The sequence below is a fragment of the Paramisgurnus dabryanus genome, chromosome 11 (genome assembly GCF_030506205.2).
Source record: "Paramisgurnus dabryanus chromosome 11, PD_genome_1.1, whole genome shotgun sequence".
NCBI lineage: Eukaryota > Metazoa > Chordata > Actinopteri > Cypriniformes > Cobitidae > Paramisgurnus > Paramisgurnus dabryanus.
Window position 1 is genome coordinate 38271820 of NC_133347.1, and position 5593 is coordinate 38277412.

The window sequence follows — 5593 nt, forward strand, 5'->3', positions numbered from 1 at the left end:
AATGTAAACGCATAACATTATTATATTCACATATACAAAGTGGTATGACAAAAAAGCACGATGCCAAATCGGGTTTTTTTTCTGTTAGTTGCGAATGTATTCGTTATAGTAGTTAATTTGCTAGTCCACGGGATGTTCCCGCCGAAATTGGACTTCGTTATTATGAATATTAATAAATTAATATGAGGTGTGTTTTTATCAACTTAAACACTTGGTTGTTTTTGCTTCAGAAAAGCAACTAGTTATAAATGTAAGGGCTTTTTTGGACAACTTCGGTGAAAAAGTGTTGATTTCGTAGTTCAGTCAGCGTAACTTATATCCGAGAGGTCTTACAGGCGCCACACAGACACCTATCAGCCTTTTGTAAGGAGGAGCAGCTCGAGTGCGGTGCGGTCAGTGTTAAGCTGCTTAGTATCTCAAATTCATATTACTGATAAAGTGTTAAAACTTAGATGAGATGTTGGTGTTTTATGGCTCACGAATTCGCAATAACGGATACGTATAGCAGTTCGTGTTAATGACATTAATCCAAACTTATTGATGACGTGATAACATGGGCGTCGAATCCAATATTAATCATGCTGATGTTTTCTCGACGGGGTAATGTGTATAAATGCAGTTATAAAATTAAAAGGGACAAGATAGTCGACGTGACCCTCATGTTTCCATGGCAATCAGTCAAAGTTACATGTTACGCTTATGATCGCACCTGCGGTCATTCGCGCAGTATCCATGATTTTAAGCGGCACGAAACACTAAAGTTAACTCCTTTGTACGAAAATATAATGTCGTGTAAGTTGGCATGTTCTATTCGAATTGAAATACATTGTAACGGTGTAATTTTGCTTACTTGTTGAATAGTTAGCAAGTTTTAATGGAAATAGAAAATATTGGTTATCTAGACAAATGTGCTCTTGTTTTTAGTATATTTGTATAACTCTTTTGTAATGTCTTCGTTATCAGAGCCCTTCAAATTAGAAAAGTGAGGATGATCTTGTCAATGCTGAGATTTTCATGCATCAGCAGCCACTACATCTGGATCAGGTAATGTTGTGTTAACCCCGCTATTCTACAATATTTACTTAAATGCAGTATGCAAGTGTATGTATTCATGTTCTGTTCTGATAAAGTCATTATAGAATTCTCTTCCAATATTGCACTAATTTTACTTTTTTATATTTTGTCAAGATTGAACAAGAAACAGACAGCAAGGGTTGTCAGATCAGAAACAGAATGACACAAAAACACAAGAAACTTCACAGGTGAGAATTGAGAGTGGCTTTTTAAAAACACCTGCTACTTGTTTCTCAAGACTGGTTTATCATTGTCATTAGGAAAATATAAGAAACTAATTTAGGATACAATGGTTACTTTTCAACACAGCAATTAATTTCTTTTGTATGCCACTATTCCTTCTACAGTATGTAGGCCTACATATTTCAAACACTTTGTTTTCAGTAGACAGAGACAAAAGTTAATCCAGTGTTCAGAGTGGATGTTGATGCAAGTTTTATAGAGGCTTCATATTGACAGAAAAAAATGAATCTTTGTGGTGGTGTACATGACAGCATTTATTTGTTCTTATCTTTCTGTATTATGGGTTTAATCATAATTTTTTTAATTGTCAATGAGCTGCCACCTACCCTGGTAATGCACCACCAATATACCATGTTGTAATAGAAATCCGTAATTTACCATTTCTTTTTTTGTGAAGCGCCTCCCCTAAAACCTTACAATGCATTTAATATTTGTTTTGTAATAAGATCAAGTTATACTAATCCTAATAAATAAGATGCAGTGTTTTGTATTTCACAATTTATGTTTTCTTTTTAAAAGGGGCTATGACTTGTTTTTATTTTATTATGTGTTTTAAATTGTAGGCAGATCAACATGCAATTTGAAGACGTGTGATAAAATACAGAGAGGTGAAGTAGTGTGTCTTTCCAGATCCCCAAATCATTCCCCCTTAAAAGGTAATGAATAGTGTTATGACAAAAAATTTAAACATTCTTAATTTCTTTAAAAGTTGTACTTGGGCCACAGTTTTCTGTATTTCTTACCACAAGATTACATTTATATTTCTATACTAATGAAATATGTTTTTCTTTTTCCAAACTTTATCAAATGCAATGATCGCTAAGATGAGCCTGAAGAGGAGATTTGGGAAGATGCTGTTTCATAAGTCGCTTTGCCAGATCACCTGTGGTAAGTTTGTAAAACATATATTAAAAATAGGATTATAACATCTCCTAATCAAAAGTTTTTGATCAGGTCGGGATGTCTGCTAACAAGATGCCTTGCTGGTCTGAGCGAGTTCAAAGTCTTACACAGACAGTCCAGAAGTTCTGAAGTCCATCTTTGATTTCATTGGTAAGGGACTACACAAAAGTAGTCTGTCAGACAACCTGTCAGTGTTTGCTTTAAGCATCTCATTTGGGCGTGTTGAAAATATAAAGTTAATATCACTTAAGCATTCAGTATTGGATTCATTTGTAACCAAATCGATCAGAAGCACCATTCACTACCATAGTATTCTTTTATCCTACTATGTAAGTCAATGGTGCTTCTGGTCAGTTTGGTTGCAGACATTCCTTAAAAAATCTTTGTGTTCATCAGGACGCTTTAAGGTGTAGAAACATCTCAGCAACCTCAAGAGAAATTTGAGGCAACTGAGCTAAATTGCAGATGTTGTTTTAAAGGGTCTGAATATGTATAATGTAAATATGATATGTTTTCAGGGTTCCCACGCGTCCTGGAAAACCTGGAAAATGAAAGACCAATTTTCCAGTACTGGAAAACACATAAAAAATGGGGGGAAACGTCAAATGTCCTGGAAACGCTTGCGTTGTCCTGGAAAATTATTTTCCCTCCTGGTAGGATGAACGCAAACGGGTTAAAAATGTTGTGCATGAATGTCTGTTTTGACCTGCCTTTAACGTGTAATATTGGGCTGGAGCGCTTGTCTGCTTTCATTTCCGCACGTAGCCAGCTTACCGCCCCACGTGACACAAACCTGCCAATGTACGCGTTTGCGTAGCAAGTGCGCAATTTGACGACATAGTACGCTGGTAGGACTTGCCCCTCTAAACTACGGACATGTGAGTTCTGTGGCAAATATGCACGTGCGGTACTCCTGTCTGACAACACGATTCAGCAGCGTGGTGAAGCAGTTTCAGCTAATCATTGTAGAAAAGCAGAGAATAACAAGTCTACTGAACCTACAACGTAACATTCCCGTCCCTCTCCTCCTCCCCTCTGCCTCAGCACCGCTCTACTCAATGGCACTGCTCTGCCTCACTCTCTGTACCCTGTTCCCCATTTGCTGCAGTTGGGCTTAAAAAGGTAATGTGTGTGTGTGTGTGTGTGTGTGTGTGTGTGTGTGTACGCGTGTGTGTGTGTGTGTGTGTGTGTGTGCGTGTGTGTGTGCGTGTGTGTGTGTGTGTACGTGTGTGTGTGTACGTGTGTGTGTGTGTACGTGTGTGTGTGTACGTGTGTGTGTGTGCGTGTGTGTGTGCGTGTGTGTGTGCGTGTGTGTGTGCGTGTGTGTGTGCGTGTGTGTGTGTGTACGTGTGTGTGTGTACGTGTGTGTGTACGTGTGTGTGTACGTGTGTGTGTGTACGTGTGTGTGTACGTGTGTGTGTAAGTGTGTGTGTGTACGTGTGTGTGTACCTTCCAACTTTTGGTAAATGTGAACCGTTACACGTAAGGATTCACTGTGAAAGCATTCGAGTCGAAGTCTACGTGAAAAAATAATGTGTTGTGTACAGTAAGTATAATACATAAAATATAGGGGTGTGACGAGATCTCGTGCGATTAAATATGTATCGCGAAATTAATTATGTCACGAGATTTCTCGGGGAGGTCAAATGCTGGCCGTTTCTTATACAAAATGCTGCATCCAGAGGTTGCATTTGTAGACTGCATACGTCATAAATTAAATGCATTATATTCTGTCTTTTACTGCGTTTGCTTTTTAAATCTTGCTCAATAATAACAGTGACTGTATCATTTCTACTGTAAAGAATTGGACAAATATTAAAGATTTAAATGGATTTAAACGTTGTTTGGCTAAAAGCATCCATTTAAAATTAAAGTAACTGAAGTGGGTCATTTACCGCCCCCTGTAGGCATTTGTTATAGTACATAATTCTGTTTTTTAGGCTATATAAATGTGTTTACTAGTTTTGATACTTTATTTGGACGAATTATTATTGCATTGTCATTATTATGTAATGTTAAAGGTTATTATTTTATTACCAAAAATATCAAATTACTTTATTATCAATTAGCAAAATAATTGTTAGGGACAGTCCTAGATTAGTTAAAACATTTCAAAATAATGTGATTTCAGTTTCCCATTCATTTATTTTATCATTGAGAATTTCTTAAAAATAAAGTAAAAATCTCGTCTCGTTCTCGCGAACCCAATCTCGTGTCTCGTCTCGTGGATTAAGTGCCTCGTCACACCCCTACTGTAATAGAATATGAAAGATATGAAAATGCTAAGGTATGAAAAGTAGGCCTAATTTCAGTAATCAGTCAATATAAGTAGTTTTAGACTTTCACATTTCTGTTGTCCTTTATAGGCAGGAGTTAGTGACGATGTCAGGAAGACAGAGCAAATTCAAAACTGAGTGGAAGGAAAACCCCCAGTTCAGGGAATGGCTAGAAAAAGTGTCTGGAGATGTGCATAGGGCATATTGCAAGCTCTGCAGGAAATCTTTTGATATTGGTAACATGGGAGTCTCAGCAGTCAGGAGTCATGCACGGGGACAAGGCCATGTTAAGATTATGTTAGTGACTGATTGCGAATACAGCTTGACTGTGAGAGTTTGGATTTTTAAACTGATATCAGCAATGATGATATGATACTATCACTACTACCCAGCCTTAGTTGTGATAACTTGACTCACACTGTAGCAGCTGAAAATGTCCTGAAAATGTCCTGGAAACGTCCTGGAAAATCTTTTCAAGAAAAGAGTGGGAACCCTGGTTTTCTTTTTTCATACATTTGCAAAAGTTTCTAAAATTCTGTTTTTACTTTGTAAAAATATCTAAACAATTACAGTATCATGCAACAACATAAAATTGAAAGTGAAAGGTGTATGATTTCTGAATGCACTGTAGATGATCTTAATTGAACCTCATTGTCATCTTCGTAAACACAACAGCTTTGTTCTTTCATCAGATGGCTATGCAATGTTTCAAGTCAGACTACTTGTACATGGGCTAAAATGCAGCATTTTTTGAAAATTAAATATCTTGTTTTTTTCCCCCTCTTTAGATGTTGTCATCGTATTAAGTTCAGCATGAGCCAGAATAGATGGGTGGTGGTGGCCATAAGAAGACTGTCAAATAAACCAACAACAAAATTCATATTTGCAGTTTTTCTTGAATAAAGTTTTCTATTCAGCTTAATAAAATGACTTTTAAACATGATTTTGTTTCATATTTTATGATTTTATTCTATATTTAGAAAATTCCACTTCTGCACTACTAACTGGAAACCTAACTGTTTGAAAGAATGTGTTTTTATCCATAAAAAATATTTTTAACAGCTGCTTTCATGTTTATTTGGAAAGGGTAGGCACCT

At 36.7% G+C, this 5593-nt stretch overlaps 1 long non-coding RNA gene across 3 annotated transcripts; it reads left to right on the forward strand.

The window, feature by feature from the left end:
• The first annotated feature begins 206 nt into the window (after nucleotides 1–206).
• Nucleotides 207–5354, forward strand: LOC135718365 (uncharacterized). 3 transcript variants are annotated; one of them, XR_010520725.2, is made up of 6 exons: nucleotides 207–398; nucleotides 964–1044; nucleotides 1189–1262; nucleotides 1881–1973; nucleotides 2142–2209; nucleotides 2272–2323. It is a non-coding gene; the product is annotated as an uncharacterized lncRNA (long non-coding RNA). The 3 variants fall into 3 exon arrangements; XR_010520724.2 differs by lacking the exon at nucleotides 2272–2323 and adding an exon at nucleotides 5285–5354 and having other exon boundaries at nucleotides 209–398; nucleotides 2142–2205; XR_010520723.2 differs by having other exon boundaries at nucleotides 211–398; nucleotides 2142–2205; nucleotides 2272–2366.
• The last annotated feature ends 239 nt before the right edge of the window (nucleotides 5355–5593 follow it).